Raw genomic sequence first — 17039 nt, 5'->3', positions numbered from 1 at the left:
ATTAACGTTATTAAGTAAATGCAAATCAAGGCATATATATTTGTTTCCCATGAAAAACCACATCCTTGCCTGTAAACATTAAGGTGGAGAAAGCTTCCTTTATACACTTGGTCTCTCCCAAAGTTCACCAGCATCTGTGATTTAGACTTTGTCAATACCAGAAAAGTGGAGAAATTATCAATATTATCATCCAACATGGGCCATTTATAAATATGTGGCATAGAAGAGATGGGGTTTTGAGTATCATTTGGCAATGCAATTTTAACATATTTTTCTAAGTATAATAGCCACTGTATGTTGTTTCATTTTTTTTTTTTTCCAATTTATCTCTTTTGAACAGAGATACTATGTTCAATTGACTCTTGAACAGGTAGTTTCCACTTTTGGACAAGAGTTTCTAGAGATTACATTTTGATTAGATCCCAATAAAAACCAAATCTTGCTCTATAGTTTCCACTGTAGTCTTTGGGTGAGACACTGACAGGAAGTGTTAAATCAGCAGGTAAAGGTGGCAAGAATTTTTTGCTAGGTAGCACTGAATTTATATGTTCCTCAAGGCAGGGCTTTATTTTTTTTTATTACACTCTTACTGTCAACAGGGCACATTTAGTATATAGTTGGAGTACAATAAATGATTTCTGAATTATGTGAAACAGTGGGATAAAAAATGAATAAAAGAGAAGTCTGCCTAAACTAATGTAACTTGGAAAAGCGTAATATTCTTCCTTATCCAAGAGCCACACTTCTAAAAATCTTACACTTTCCAGGACAGTACTAAAAACAAAAATGTTTGAAGCAACATTAGCCAAAATGGCCATTATCAAGCTCATATCCTTTAATTTGAAGGACAGGACTGGAACCTTTATAATGTGGACAGTCGAAGTTCCCACACTGATATGACGTACTGGTTTTATGAGCTTGGTTATCTCACTTTCCCCAGCAGCCTTCAATAATACTCTAAGTCAAAATGGAAATGTAAAGGCTTAATAATAATAGGAAGCATCTATAAACTTTACTTTCATATTTAACTAAAATTCTTATAATGCCAGTCTTTTTGTTGAATTTTTCTTAGTAATAAAGTATATACAGTTGACCCTTGAACAACACAGGATTGAACTATGTGGGTTCACTTATACACAAATATTTTTCAATAAATACAGTACAGTACTGTAAATGTATTTTCTCTTCCTTCTGATTTTCTCAACATCTCTAGCTTACTTTATAAGAATATAGTATATCATACGCATAACAAAATATGTGTTAATCAACTCTTTATGTTACCACTAAGGCTTCTGGTCAGTGGTAGGCTGTTAGTTAAATTTTGGGTGAGTCAAAAGTCACATGCAGGTTGTTGGCACCCCTAACCCCACTGCATTATTCAAGGTTCAACTGCTTAATTTATAAATACGTGTCTCTTGTAACATTGCCGCCTGTTCAGGACAGGTGAAGAACTGTTCCACATTTTTCTTTATGCTGAAGACATGTCTTACAATATCTTGCCTTTCTATGCCTTTAAACCATTGCCATAGGTAATAAGATCCAATCTCTTTTTTCCTTTGTACAAGGATAACTGTGATTTGGATGAGAAAAAGGTTTATGAAGGGGAGGAAAAGGCACTTAACCCTAACTGCTAAAGTATAAACACACTGTAATTGCTATAGTAGATCATCAGAAAAATGAAAATAACAGTAACAGATTTTATCATTATAAATAAAAACATTAGAATTAGACATAATCAAGCTCCAGAAAGGATTTTAGAGGTTGCTTTGCTTTTGTTTTGTTTTTTTGGTTTTTTTTGGAAGTGCTAATTTGTGTTTCTAACATTACAGGTCAATTTGTATGAGAATTTTATAAGCAATTAAGATTAATAAAATCATAAAAATAGCTCAGGCAGCAAAACAAATATTGACAAATGATTGCATAATGAATCAAACTGCAAAGACGGGAACCTTTTATCAAAGTATTTCTTCACTACTAGATATTAAGGGCAGGCAAAAATTTCTTCTGATAAATGGCAGGTTTTTGTTACTCTGTGCTGAGGTAAGACATCTGTTTGTTTCCCAGTGAAAGAAGACCCTTGCTACATGGATCATTTTCTTAGTGACAGTCCTGACAATTTTGACATTTGTTTCATGAAGTGTTCTGAAGCAGCCAGCAAGAAAATGTACCCTTTGGGGCCACTGGAAAGTGTAGACAGGTTTACCTCTTAACTTTGAAGCTTGTTAATTCATACTCCAGAAAACATGTTGTTTGTAACAATCTTGCAGACCTGCTAGTTACATGTGGAATTTCAAGAATACCCACTCACAAAACAACTACTCCTAACTCCAAATAACTAAGGTGGTTCTTTAGCCTTCTTGCTCTTTTGACAGTGACAGCATTCTTGTAGTAAGGACAATGATCATTTCTAGGCATATATAGACCATGGGATTATGGTCTAATGCTCTAGGTGGCAATGTAAGACTGAAAGTTATTCTAACTGAGAAATCAGTAAAAACACTACCATTCTTATCTAAACTAAATCCCTCTTATCAATGGATAAAACTTGCAAGATTTTGCTTAAATGCTATTCAAGCTTCCCCCATCAATTGGAACAGAGGCACTCTCAATTTTCCTTATTTACAAAATTGCCTTAGTTCTCATAATAGTTCAAAGAACTGATGCCAATTAATCAAATCTATCCATCCTGCTTTCCCTTTTTCTTAGGAGATAACTCCAAATAAAGGGCAATTATTTTAGCAGCTGGAATTTCTTTTTTTTTTTTTTTAAAGATTTTATTTATTTATTTGAGAGAGAGAGAGAGAATGAGAGATAGAGAGCACGAGAGGGAACAGGGTCAGAGAGAGAAGCAGACTCCCTGCTGAGCACGGAGCCCGACGTGGGACTCGATCCCGGGACTCCAGGATCATGACCTGAGCTGAAGGCAGTCGCTTAACCAACTGAGCCACCCAGGCGCCCAGCAGCTGGAATTTCTACTGCTTATGTAATATTTGGACTCAAATTAGTCTGTGTACAGATGACTCTGCCTTTACCCTAGAGACAGCCAAATTGTAAATGACTTCTTTCAAAGTAGTATTATACAAGGGGACAACTTTCTCTATTGATTCTTTATACGTTTAAAGATGACTTTGAGTACCTTTATAGTGCAGATAGCTGTCAGATACCGCCATACCCAAGTGATCAAGGTTTACATCACTAGCAATATATATTAACACTAACTTTTTACTATGATATGCTAAAAAGGGCACAACTCTGGTCTGTGGTATCTTTCCTAAAAATGCATAACCTCAGTCTAATCAAGAGAAAATACCACATAAACACTCTGTAAAATAATCGAACATTAGTCTTCAAAACTGTCAAGGTCATGAAAGAACATACAAAGCCTAGACTATCACAGATGGGAGAAGACTAAGGGAACATGATGACTAAAGACAGTGGTGGGATCCTGCACCATAAAAAGGATATTAGTGGGAAAACTGGCAAAATTTAAATATGGTCTATGCACTAGTAAATAGTATTGTCTTGATGTTAATTTCCTGGTTTCAGTAATTTACTTTGGTTAGAGCGCCTGGTAACACTACAGCAAGCTGGATGCAGGGCAAATGGCAATTATCTGTGTATTTTATGCAATTTTTCTATAAGTCTAAAGTTATTTCAAAATAAGATAAAAAAATGGCAACTCAATGAAAGTTTTCTAAATCCAAAATAAGTATCATGTATGTGCAAAGATTTTATGTGGAAAAAAATTTCAAGGCACCTATAGCTGCCTACACTGAAAATATACAACTAAAAGAGTTTGCTTTTCATTGTTCTACTTACAATTCCTTTTGTAATGTTCATAATGGTGTTCTTAATTTTTATTCTCTTGTTTCATGTGTTTTCTTACTTTTCCACTCTGAGCATGGATTATTTTTGCAAACAAAGAATATAAGTTTTCTTTTAATAAATCCCTCTATAATCTGGCCACTTGAACTATTTCCAGAAATAAGTAAGCATAATGGAGGTCATTGTTTACAAAGAGAATGGTTTCAGTTGTCTTTACTTCACTGAATTTGCTATTCATACCAGAAAGATACGTGGTAGTAGAACAATAAAATGAAGCAAGAAGGTGCAGCTAAGCACTAACTTATTTCCATTTTCATATATAATCTTTAGATTTTAAATATTCCTTTGGCCAGAGAAGAACTATTGTAGTTAGATTCACATGATCTGTATGCTTATGTTAATATACATAAGCATACAGATAATAAGCATATATATATATACAGCTATGTTTATCTTCAGGCAAAAAACTATGTACACCTAACCTGTTATGTTAGTTATAGAATAGGTGTCGAAAAGCAATATATACTGTTCAAATCTGTGGTCAAAAAAACTTTTTTATTCACTTAAAGCATATTCCAGATATAATTCTCAACAGCATTTAAGATTGTGCTTTTAATACAGAAAATATGCCAGTGCTGCACAATGAGGAAAAAATTTATCTTAATAACTGAAAAACACTGATGATAATGAAAATGTTTTAGGCAAAATGGGCACGCTGCATGCTTCAGGCTAAAATTAATTAGAGTTTTTAATGTTTTACAATTCCACCATAATTCTTTAAATGGTGCATTTACTTCATAGTAATAAACACTTGGATCATTAAGTAAAGTGCAAGATGTGTGTGATGTGCTACATTTAACAACCTTTGGCTTTTTTTTTCTGTACTTCTGCATTCAGTTTTCCAATGCATTGAATAAGCAATTGAAGGCCACAGTTAAATTTCCTGACTTTGCATATTTGAGATTCTTATTTCATTTAATACAAAAGGCAATTTATCTACCATTTTACAACTGAATTCCAACTTTAGTGGGCTATGATAGATACTGAAATGAACTTACAAGAAATGCTTAATTAAATATACTGTAAAAAGCATATGATGGTTTTTTTTTCTAAGACAGAAGTTGCATATTTAATTAGAAAGTCTAGGCTATGTTATAAAATTAAAGTAACTTGGGAAGTTCTTAGTAAACCTAGCTCAAACACTTATGTCATTACACAGAATGGAGCTATTTTGTAAATTTCTACCTTTTCTCTCTACTTAGTGATTCAAACAAGAAATCATAAAGGAAATTTCCCTTTATTTAAAATTATAAAATCATACTCTTTATTTTAATAGCAAGTAAGATGGATAAAAGGGCAGTCATGAATATCTAATTTCATGTATAAAAATATATGCACAGTTCTATTTCATTTGTTGGGCCCTTATCTCCAATTCGTGATTTTGAAGCAGATTTAGTGGAGTGGGTTTGCTTTTCTAAGTCTTTAGTTCCTCTTGTCACATTTTACTTGGTGGTTGCTTCTGGCAGCATGGAAATGGGAAAGTTAAAAAATAAAACACTGTATTTCCCATATATAATTTGGAAATCTCTCTGGGAAGAAAGGCCCTAAGGACTGGCACAACCATCTAGAGAAGGGTGTATTTATAGTAAAGGAAATGAAGATCAGTAAGTGGAAGGTGAGAGTTGGGCAAAATAAGTAGGATAAAAGAAAGGAAAGGAAATGAGTGACGAATGGTAAATGTGAGCTAGGGTAGACTCTTAATAAGCATAAACCCAATTCTATAAGCTTGTATCCTGTATCTTCCCATAAACAGAAAAAAGCACAACTTCCATAAACTGAATTTTTGGGTATTTCAGATATGTTTAAGATATGAACCTTCTAGGGCTAAGAATACCACTATTCTTTACAGGTGGAACTTATGGTCTTGAAGATAAAAAAAAAAATTCTCCTTCTCTAGTAGAAGTCTAGTATTTGGGAAATAAGCATAGAAGTGTATGCTAGATTCTACATTAGAAGCCCCCACCTTGATAACTCACCTTTATTTATAACATTATTGCTTTATTTATTGATTGATAGACTTATTTATTTTGAAAGAGAGAGAGCACATGTGTGATAAAAAAAAAAATTCTCCTTCTCTAGTAGAAGTCTAGTATTTGGGAAATAAGCATAGAAGTGTATGCTAGATTCTACATTAGAAGCCCCCACCTTGATAACTCACCTTTATTTATAACATTATTGCTTTATTTATTGATTGATAGACTTATTTATTTTGAAAGAGAGAGAGCACATGTGTGAGCACACATTGATAGACTTATTTATTTTGAAAGAGAGAGAGCACAGGGGGAGAAAGAGAGAGATTCTGAAGCAGACTCCCCACTGAGCATGGAGCCCAACATGGGACTTGATCTCAGGACTGAGATCATGACCCAGGCCAAAATCAAGAGTTGGCACTCAACCAACTGAGTCACCCAGGTGCCCCCATTTTTGCTTTAAAAGATATTAGTTGGCTTGAAGAATTTAGGTTGGTAAGTTGGAATGTAGTCAGCAATGATTATAGAAAAATAATGTAGTACATTATTTGTTTTTATTTACTTATTTTAATTGAAGCATAGTTGACATAGTATTTTAGTTTCAGGTGTACAACATAGTGACTTGATAATTATATACATACCCAGTGCTCACCATAAGTATAGTTACCATCTGTCACCATACAAAATTACTAAAATATTTACTATATTCCCTATTCTGTAATTTTCATCCCCTATTATTTTATAACAGAAACTTTGTACCTCTTTGTCCCCTTCACCTATTTTGTCATTCCCCTACACCCCTCCCCTCTGGCAGTTATCAGTTTGTTCTGTTTAGGAGTCTGTTTGAATTTTTTGTGTGTTCATCTGTTTTTTTTAGTTTCTACAAAGAAGTAAAATCATAACGGTATTTATCTTTCACTGTCTGACTTAGCATAATACCCTCTAGGTCCATCCATGTTATTACAAGAGGCAAAACTTCATTCCTTTCTTATGGCTGGGTAATATTCCACTGTGTATATATGCCACAACTTCTTTATCCGTTCAGCTATCCAGGCACACTAAGGTTGCTTCCATATCTTGGCTAATGTAAATAATGCCGCAATAAATATAGACGTACATGTATCTTTTTTAATTCTTTTCTCTTTGTAAATACCCAGAAGTAGAATTACTGTGTTGTATGGTTTTTCTATTTTTAACTTTTGGAGGAAACCCCATGCTCTTTTCCATAGTGGCTGCACCAATTTACATTCCCAACAGTGTACAGGTTCCTTTTTCTTCACATCCTTGCCAACTGTTACTTTTTGATAGTTGGTGGTATCTCTTTGTGGTTTTGATTAGCATTTTCATGATGATCAGTGATGTTGAACATCTTTTCATGTATCTATTGGCCATCTGTATATCTTCTTTGGTAAAATGTCTATTCAGGTCCTCTGCCCATTTCTTAATTGGATTTTTTGTTGTTTGTTTTGTTTTTGTTTTGTACTGAGTATGTATATATATATTTTTTTTATTAACCCCTTATCATTTGCAAATATCTTCTCCCATTCAGGAGGTTGTCTTTGTTGATTGTTTCCTTTGTTGTGCAACCTATTTTTATTTTGATGCAGTCCCAATAGTTTATTTTTCCTTTAGTTTCCCTTGCTGTAGGAGACCTATCTAGAAAAATGTTGCTACAGCTTACATCTGAGAAATTACTCCCTGTGCTCTCTTCTAGAATTTTTATGGTTTCAGGTCTCACATTTAGGTCTTTAATCCACTTTGAGTTTATTCTTTTATATGATGTAAGAAAGTGGTCCAGTTTCATTCTTTTCCATGTAGCTGTCCAGTCTTCCCAACACTGTTCGTTGAAGAGACTGTTTTTCCCATTGCATATTCTTGCTTCCTTTGTTGAAGACTAACCATATGATCATGGATTTATTTCTGGGCTCTCTATTCTGTTTCATTGATTTATGTGTCTCTGTCTGTGTCAGTACTATACTGTTTTGATTACTATAGCTTTGTAGTATAATTTGAAATGTGGGGTTGTGATACTCCACCTCTATTCTTTCTTAAGATTGCTTTGGCTACTTTTTTAAAAAGATTTTATTTATTTTTGAGAGAGCAAGCGAGCAGGAGTGGAGAGGGAGGGGCAGAGGGAGCAGCAGACTCCCCACTGAGCAGGGAGCCCAATGTGGGACTCGATCCCAGGACCCAGGGATCATGACCTGAGCTGAAGGAAGACACTTAACCAACTGAGCCACCCAGGTGTCCCTGCTTTGGCTATTTGAAGGCTTCTGTGGTCTCATATTGCTTTTTAGGATTATTTGTTCTACTTCTGTGAAAAATACTATTGGTATTTTGATATAGATTGTATCTGTAGGTTGCTTTGGGTAGGATGGACATTTTAACATTAATTCTTCCAACTGATGACCATGGTATATCTTTCCATTTGTGTCATCTTCGATTTCTTTCATCAATATGTTATAGTCCTCAAAGTATAGGTCTTTTACCTTTTGGTTTTTTGTTGTTCAATTTACTCCTAGGTATTTTATTGTGTTTGATGCAATTATAAATGGGATTGTTTTCTTAATCTCTCTTTCTGCTAATTTGTTACTAGTTTATGAAAACACAACAGATTGCTGCATATTAGTTTTATATTCTGCAACTTTACTGAATTCATTTATTCTAAGAGTTTACTGGTGGCGTCTTTAGGGTTTTCTATATATAGTATCAGGTCATCTGTAAATGTGAGTGCCTTTAGTTGGATGCCTTTTATTTCTTTTTTCATCATATAGCTGTGGCTAGGATTTCCAGTACTATGTTGAATAAAGTGCTAAGAGTAGACATCCTTGTCTTGTTCCTGATCTTAAGAGGAAAAGCTTTCAGCTTTTCACGGTTGAGTATGATATTAGCTGTGGATCTGTCATATATAGCCTTTATTATGTTGAGGTATGTTCCCATTTCCCTACTTTGTTGAGGTTTTATCATGAGTGGATGTTGAATTTTGTCAAATACTTTATCTGCATCTGTTGAGATAATCATGTAATTTTTATCCTTAATTTTGTTAAATGTGCTATATAATGTTGATTGAACCATCCCTGCATCCCTGAAATGAATCCCATTTGATATTGGTAAATGATCCTTTTAGTGTATTTTTGAATCTATGTCCATCAGGGATATTGGTCTGTAATTTTCTTTTTGTAGTGTCTTTGTCTGGTTTTAATCAATGTAATGCTGGCATCATAGAGGGATCTGGAAGTATTCCTTCCTCTTCTGATTTTTGGAATAGTTTGAGAATAATATGTATTAATTCTACTTTGATATTTGGTAGAACTCACTTATAAAGCCATTTGGTCCTGCACTTTTGTTTGTTGGGAGTTTTTGATTATGGATTCAATTCTATTACCATTTCTCTTTCTTTCTGATCCACTCTTGAAAGACTACATTTGCGGGGATTTATCCATTTCTTCTACTTTATCTAATTCATTGGCATATAATTTTTCATGGTAGTCTTTTGTAATCCTTTGTATTTCTATGGAGTTGGTTGCAACTTCTCTTTCATTTCAGATTTTGAGTCCTCTCTTTTCTTGATGAGTTTGGCTAAAAGTTTATCAATTTTTGTTACCTTTTCAAAGAATTAGCCCTTAGTTTCATTGATTTTTTTTCTATTGTTTTTAGTCTCTCTTTCATTTATTTCTGCTCTAATCGTTATTATTTCCTTCCTTCTACTAAGTTTGGGTTTATGTATTCTTTTCCTAGTTCCTTATTATGGCATAAAGTTAGGTTGTTTATTTAAGATTCTTCTCGTTTCTTGACGTAGGCCTGTATCACTCAACTTCCCTCTTAGATCTGCTTTCACTGCATCCCAAAGATTTTAAACCATTAGGTTTCTTTTTTCATTTGTCTTCAGGTTATTTTTAATTTCCTCTTTGATTTCTTCATTGGTCCATTAACTGTTTAGTGTTGTTCTAGAGATCATTTAACCTATCCTCATTTTTAAAAATTCTTTTTTTTTTCTTTTTGCTGTTCAAGCTTGGTTGCTTTCCACTACACTGTCTTCCAGATTGCTGATCTATTCTGTATCCTCTAATCAGCTGTTGAGTCCCTCTAGTATATTTTTCATTTCAGTATTGTATTCTTCAGCTCTGTATATATATACATTTTCTTTCTCTTTGTTGAAGTTCTCACTGAGTTCATCCACTTTTCTCTCATGTCTGGTGAGTGTCTTTATGACCATTACTTTGAACTCTTTATTAGGCAGTTTATTTATCTTCATTTCTTTTAGGTCTTTTCTGGGGTTTTTGTCTTGTTCTTTCATTTGGAACACATTCCTCTGTCCCCTCATTTTATCAGACTCTCTGAGTTTGTTTCTATCTATTAGGTATGTTAGCTACATCTCCTGGTCTCCAAAGTAGTGGCCTTATGTAGAAGGCATCCTAAGATGCCCAGTAGCATAGCTCCTTCTGGTCACTAAAGCCAGGTGCTCCAGGGGTGTCCCCTGTGTGGGCTGCATATGCACTCCTGTTGTGGCTGGGGCAGGAATGGGTATGCTGCTGGGCAGGACTTGCTTGCAGCCCAGCTGTCAGCAATGACCAGCTACAACTACTGTGGGCACACTGGTAAGGAGGGCTGCCCTCAGCCTGCCTTTCTGCAATGACCAGCTGTGACTATGTGGGTGCACTGGTGGGCATGGCTTCACCATGCAGCTGGCTGAGAGAACCAGCTAAACAACTCTGAGTGTGCTGCTGAGTGGGGCTATCTTCCCCTCTCCCTAGGGCAGGAGCTGGAAGAGTGCTGGTCCAGGACAGGGCTGCCTGCCAGGTGTGGCAGGGCAGTAGTTGCTGTGGGGCGGGGGAATGCTGGTCCCAAATGAAGCTGCCTGCTGGATGTGGTGGGGTGCAAGACACTTTGGAGGAGTACCTGCCAGGGTGGGTAGGGCAGGTCCATAGGGGTAAGGTTGGGGTGGGGCAGTGGGCCTATCAAGGTAGAGGTCAGAACTGGCTCCCACAAGCCTCTGGCCAGCTAGGCTGATGGGGAGTAAGTAAATGGTGCCCACCAACCATTCTGTTCCTGGAGAAAGCTCCTGCAGATCCCTGCCTCTTTGGTACCCATTTAGTCAATAAATCCTCATAACTCAGTGATAGAGCATGCTAATCTTTTAAGAACTGTGACTCAAGTTTCTTATAAGCCCTCTGGCTCTCCTGGAGTGAAGTCCTGCTGATTTTCAAAGACCTTATGAGGGCTTGTCTTCCCAGTGCAGATCCCCAGGAATGGGGGTACCTTATGTGGGGCTTGATCCCCCCAGTCTTCTGTGCCTGTGATATCCCTCTCACTTGTGGGTTGCCACACTGGTGGTTTTTGGGTTCTGACCATGTCTCTGTCTCTCCAGCACTTCTCAATGTGGCCTTCTCTTTATGTCTTTAGCTGTGGAAGATCTGTTCTGCCAGTCTTCAGGTCGTTTTCAGAGTGTGTTGCATTACATGTAGTTGTTTCCTTAGTGTATTCATAGTGAACTCAGGATCCTCCTACTCTGCCAAATTTCTACCCTCCAGGTAGAACATTCACAAGTTCAATATATATTAAAGTTTATAATATACTAAGATATATTTAAAGAGGTTCTTCAGAAAATATTTTTTATGTAAATTGTCTATTAGTCATTAAATGTAACATTTCAAAAATCCCAAAGGTGCTAATATTTAAATACACTACATATAAATTTCTACTTTCCCCACAGATACTCAAGGAGAAGAGACATTTCTAAATTTACACTGTTTTATTTTTTACCCTAAATATAACACATACCCTAAATATAACACATTTAAATTCCCAAGGGTTTAAAAAATTTCTTTCAAATTAAAATGAGATAAAAATAGTGTCTAAAAATGTTGAAATATGCAAGATATGAGATACGGTGATCACCAAAGTATAGTAGTCAAGAGATTTCCATGTTGGATTAAAAAAAAAAAAATCAGTGATTGGCTCATTAAAATTTTCAGAGATACATGCATTGTTTACTATGACCAGAAATGACTCAGTAATAACTGAACTTGTTATAAAAGCTGGAAAATACTTATATATAGCATATTTATTTATTCATTAACATAAACAATAACCATGATACTGGAATTGGCCACTACAAGAGTGCCTTCTTTAACAGGGTGTGACATCATTTTGTTTATCCTTCACAATACAATGAGGAGTTTAATGCAACATAGATTTAAAAGACACTTTATAAAAAGAAAATTTTTTTTTTGTTTAGTAAGGCCCTAAGGTTATTTTTTACCAAAACTAACTTCTATACTGCCATTAGAAAAATCTCTGGCCCTTTAAAAGGGAGAGAGAAAGAATATACATTTTATATTTCCTTTGCTGAATTCTGACATTCTAAAGAAAGGATAGTTATAGCTCATATGTATCAAATCACTGTCAAAGAAAAATAGAATTTACATAAATGGCAACGTTACAACCTTAATATTACTTTAAAGCTACGTAGAAGACATTCAAAAAGTAAAAGGTACCAAAAACTCCCTTAATGAAAATTATATTATCTACATAATTTGCTGTTATTTACAAAACTTGATTTCACCGAATGGAATTTATCAAAGTGAAAACTATAGTTTGTATTAAGATAAAAAAGTAAGCTGACAGTATTTCACTAATTAAAATTCTTTTAATGTTACTGTTTCTGAGGCTAGACAATGTAAATGTTTTAAACTGACAATTTTTAGACTAAGAAATAATTTCATATCTAAGGATTAAAATGTCTAGATAGTAGATCTGCAGTTAGGAATTTATAAACTGTCTCAATTTAAGTTGTTTTAAATATATAATGCCCTTGTTAAGCAGGAAGTTGTTGAAGTATTTATCTCAAAAGCTACATCAAATTCAAAGATGGACTTGAGGCTAATTTGTAAAACAACTATGATATGTATGGGACATCTCTTAACTCACTTCAGTTCTCCTCAGGGTAATTAAGTCCCAGAATATTAAAGCTGAAAGATTATTAGATCTTATCTAATCCTCCATTATATATATGAAAATACTGAGCACTAGATAGAAAAATACATGAAACCAATTTCTTCACTAGGTTTTCTAGTGATTTAAAACAACTCCCCAAACTGTCTTCCAAACTCAAATGATTTAAAACTACATCATTAAAAGAAAAACAGTAATTTTACAGTGGAGAAACCTGAAAAACACTAACTTAACTTGAGTAAGCAAGGTTAACCTCACTAGTAATACATATTGACATCCTATTTTCTGTCAGGAGGTGAAGGAGCATCACCTCTGTCTGTAGTAGCCTCAATCTAATCATAAGAAAATACCAGACAAACCCAGATTGAAGGATATCCTACAAAATAAATGAATAATACTCTTCAAAAGTGTCAAGATTTTGAAAGGCAAGGAGAGAGTAAGTAATTGCCACAAACTGGAGGATCCATGACAAAATGAAATACGGGATTCTGGACCAGAAAAAGGACATTAGTGGCAAACCTGGTAAAATCCAAATAAATTGTATAGTTTACTTAAAACTACTATAATACTAGGGTTTAGGTTTGATAACTGTCCTATGTTCATTTAAGATGTTAACTTGAAGCTGGATACTGCATACTCTCCATACAATTTTTACAACTCCTAAAATCTAAAGTTATCTCAACACAAAAAGCAAAAAGAGATAAGCAAATAAACAGAATCTTTGTTAGGATGATTTAGAAATAAGAATACTTTGGTTAAAATACTGTAAAGTTTCTCACCAAAGTAGTATGCAAAGGTAATCAGAATTCTACATAAAGAGGTTCTGGCATTTCTATGATATGAACTCTACACTATAAAGTAGTGCTTTTAGTAAAAAAAGTGCTAGTAAAATCATACAGTAATACAGAATAGTGTTTGGCACATGAAGTTCATTGTCATGTTTTCCTGATTCATGCAGTTTAAGAACCATTAGAACAATATTCAACTGTAATATGGTAAAATATGACTTGTTTTTATTTCATTTGATAGTTTTTTGGGTAGCAGATGTTCTTATTAATACTGACATGTTATTTCAGTAACCTTTAATCAGAGCCTTCAAAAATGATGTCTGACTGTTATCTAGAGGAAGAGAGGTACTCTTGTTTAACAAAAGAAATTTCTCCAAAAAAATATCATTTGACCTGAGACTGACTTAATAGGGTACAAATGTCAAAACAAAGTAAAAATGTTAGTAAGCCAAAACCTAAAGATTGATCAATTGATCTATCTATTCATTTTTTTTGGTAACCCAATGATAGACTTGATTGTATTGATTAAATCTTCACATTTTAGAAGAGTCTGGAATATATTTTGTCCATTGACTCATATTAAACATTATTTTTTTAAGATGATCTTAACTTTTGAAGTAAATTCTATTCCTAGAATCCTTCCTTTTATTCTCTCACAAAAATTTAATGAACAATGACCGTGTGTTAGACACTAGGCAAGGTGTTGGAAATAACAAAGATGAATAAAAAGGTCTTGCTGCCTAGAGGAGTTCATATTCCATTTTGGTAGACAGGCATGCATATAATTACAATGCAATGAAGAAAGTACATCAGACATATAAATGTGAAGAGAAGAAAACTGAACCATGATAATACATAAGAGTATTTTTTTAATGATTAATATCCTACAGAGTTGGATTATGTCATCAAAATAATAAACCTTCCCTTGTGCCCAAAGATTAGTATTGTAACCTTTAAAACAAATATTTCTCAATGTAACTTACACTGTTTTTCTATTAAGATAAATTCAACTTCAAGGACATCTTTCAGAAATAGACTTATGTTTAGAAAGTGAATTTTAAAAAACTTTACTCCCAAGTGAATAGATTAAGTTGCCTCAAATATCTTTTTCAAGTTGAATACTATTTTCCGCAGAGTGAACCCATTAATCTTGACAGTTTTATTGGAAATTAATAGCTCATTAGATGTCCAAGTAACACATCTCCTATGGCACATTAATTTTTCATGGATTAAAACACTGATTTTGCTTCAAGAAAAATTAAAAATACTATTTTAGAAAATTCCATGCAAAAAAAATTCTCTAATGGCAGTATTTCATAATCAGTGTCAAAAATAAGAGCCACATTTCCATATCTTGAATTTGTAGATTACCGCTTAGCTACTATTTTGCTTTTTTAAGAAAAAGATTAAATGTTTTAAACTGTTACCATAATGAAAACCATGCAGTGATACGTTCAAAAAAGTAGGCTCTTGGCAAGTACCAAATCATTTAGAAAGCTTGCCTAAAAATGCACTCACTTACTTAATATTTCTCTATGACCAACTAGTTATTCTGTAAGTATAAAGTATTTCTCAGTATTCCATAATCTAGGCTATAGGACATGACAAAAAATAATTCATACAATGACATTTTCAAATATCCTATTTGAAAAAAAGATAGTTGGAGAGCTATATAAGCCATCTATGTATCCCTCTCTGATTATTAACTATGTATCAAGTATTGTGCTAGGTGCTCAAAAATTATGATCTATTAGACATAGTCCCTGCTTTATGGAGCTTGCAATCTGTGACTAAAACAACTGATCACGGGAGTAACTATATAATTGCAATTATGATATGTTCAATGAAAGATTAGTGCTACAAAACTTTTAATAGAAGCATCTGAAAGTTTCTGGGAAGCTCTCCACCCTCCTGAAAATGACAAATACATTGAGAACTGAAGGATAAGAAGGAGTAGAATTAAAGAATGAAGGGATGAGCATTCCAGATAAGGAAAACAGTGAGAAGGTGAAACCAGCTGAAGTCCAGTGAGAGAGAGGAAAAGAGTAGGAAGTGACATGAAAAGGAAGACAATACTGGTTCTAGCATCTTCTGGTTCTAGCATTATACACTTTGCACAGATGGTTATTTGGATGTACTTTTATATGTGTCCTGTTTCTTCTATACAACTGGGTAGTAGTGGATGTATAATCCTAACTTTGACATAGACACTATCCAAAGCTATGAAACTCTGAAAAAAGAACTGCTTACTCTTTCTGAACTTTGTTTCCCTACTCTGTAAAATAATAATAACTGTTACTAATGGCTAAAGGTATTAAATCAAATAAAATGTGAGGAGACAAGCACAGATACTGGCCCACAGAAGGCATTCAATAAGCTTTATTCCTGCTTCCTTCCAGGGTTGACTTTATGACAGAGTTTAATCATCAATGGCCTACTAATATGCTGTTAAGTAGTGGGGATCCTTTTCAAAAACAGTACTTAGCTAAATCTCCATCATTATGATATTAAGTAGAAATCTATTCCATTTGTGTTTCTTTAATTTTTTGATCTTGCAATTTCAATTGTTTGTATTACCAGACTCAAAGCAATAGTAATAAAAGAATAAACTGTTAATTAGGTGAATGATTACTCCCAAAGATAATCATTCAAAAATAGTAATAATTAAGGAGAAGCAAAATAAATAATTTTTCAAAATTACAAGGACCTTTGATTATCATTTTTGACTGAAGTTCCTCCCAGATTTACCTTATAGTCTACATGATGTTGTGACTGTAAATGAATGTAAACTAATGCTTTTCTCCCAGAGTAAAGCAACAATCCTATTGTGTAGTCCAACTGAAATGAAAATAATCTTGGGAACTAGATAGGTCCAATACATAAGAACAATGAATAATGATCTGTAGAGGTTACACAAGTATAGTTCTTATAGAACTGACTTAAACTTTTAGGCATATCATTCAAAAAAATAGGCCATAATCTTACAGCTAAATTTTTTAATTTTTAGAAATACAGAATCTTGGAAGAGAAGCTAAAAGTAATTTAATTCACCTCCCTTAAGTAATATTTAAATTTTGTTTTTCTTTTACCTATGTACACACACAGATATTATACAGATATACTATAATGGACAATATATTTGTGAGGCCTGTATAAACACATGGCAAATATGATTATTCCTTATTATAAATATATTATTTGAATAAATAGTGCATGCCACAGGAATGAGTCCTCATTGCAAGGTAAATTCCATAAAAATAACCTGGTTAAATTTATTAGTTTTTAAAAATGTGTTTGACTGTCATGATAGACCCCACTGGGGTTTAAAAACATGGACTGATTCTAGATAAAATATGGGGAGAAACCTACTGGGAACTTCTGTGGAAGTATTCCTTACTCTTTAAACAAACAAAAACAACGAAAACCCCACACACAAGACAGG

At 34.0% G+C, this 17039-nt stretch overlaps 1 protein-coding gene across 6 annotated transcripts in view; it reads right to left on the bottom strand.

The window, feature by feature from the left end:
- PHF14 (PHD finger protein 14) overlaps positions 1-17039 on the bottom strand; it is a 225257-nt gene that overhangs the window by 26779 nt on the left and 181439 nt on the right. The gene's annotated exons all lie outside the window — the stretch shown is intronic.

Source organism: Zalophus californianus, chromosome 12 (assembly GCF_009762305.2).
Source record: "Zalophus californianus isolate mZalCal1 chromosome 12, mZalCal1.pri.v2, whole genome shotgun sequence".
Classification (NCBI taxonomy): Eukaryota; Metazoa; Chordata; class Mammalia; order Carnivora; family Otariidae; genus Zalophus; species Zalophus californianus.
The sequence above is the reverse complement of the archived record's forward strand: the minus strand, read 5'-3'. Positions and strand labels throughout refer to the sequence as shown.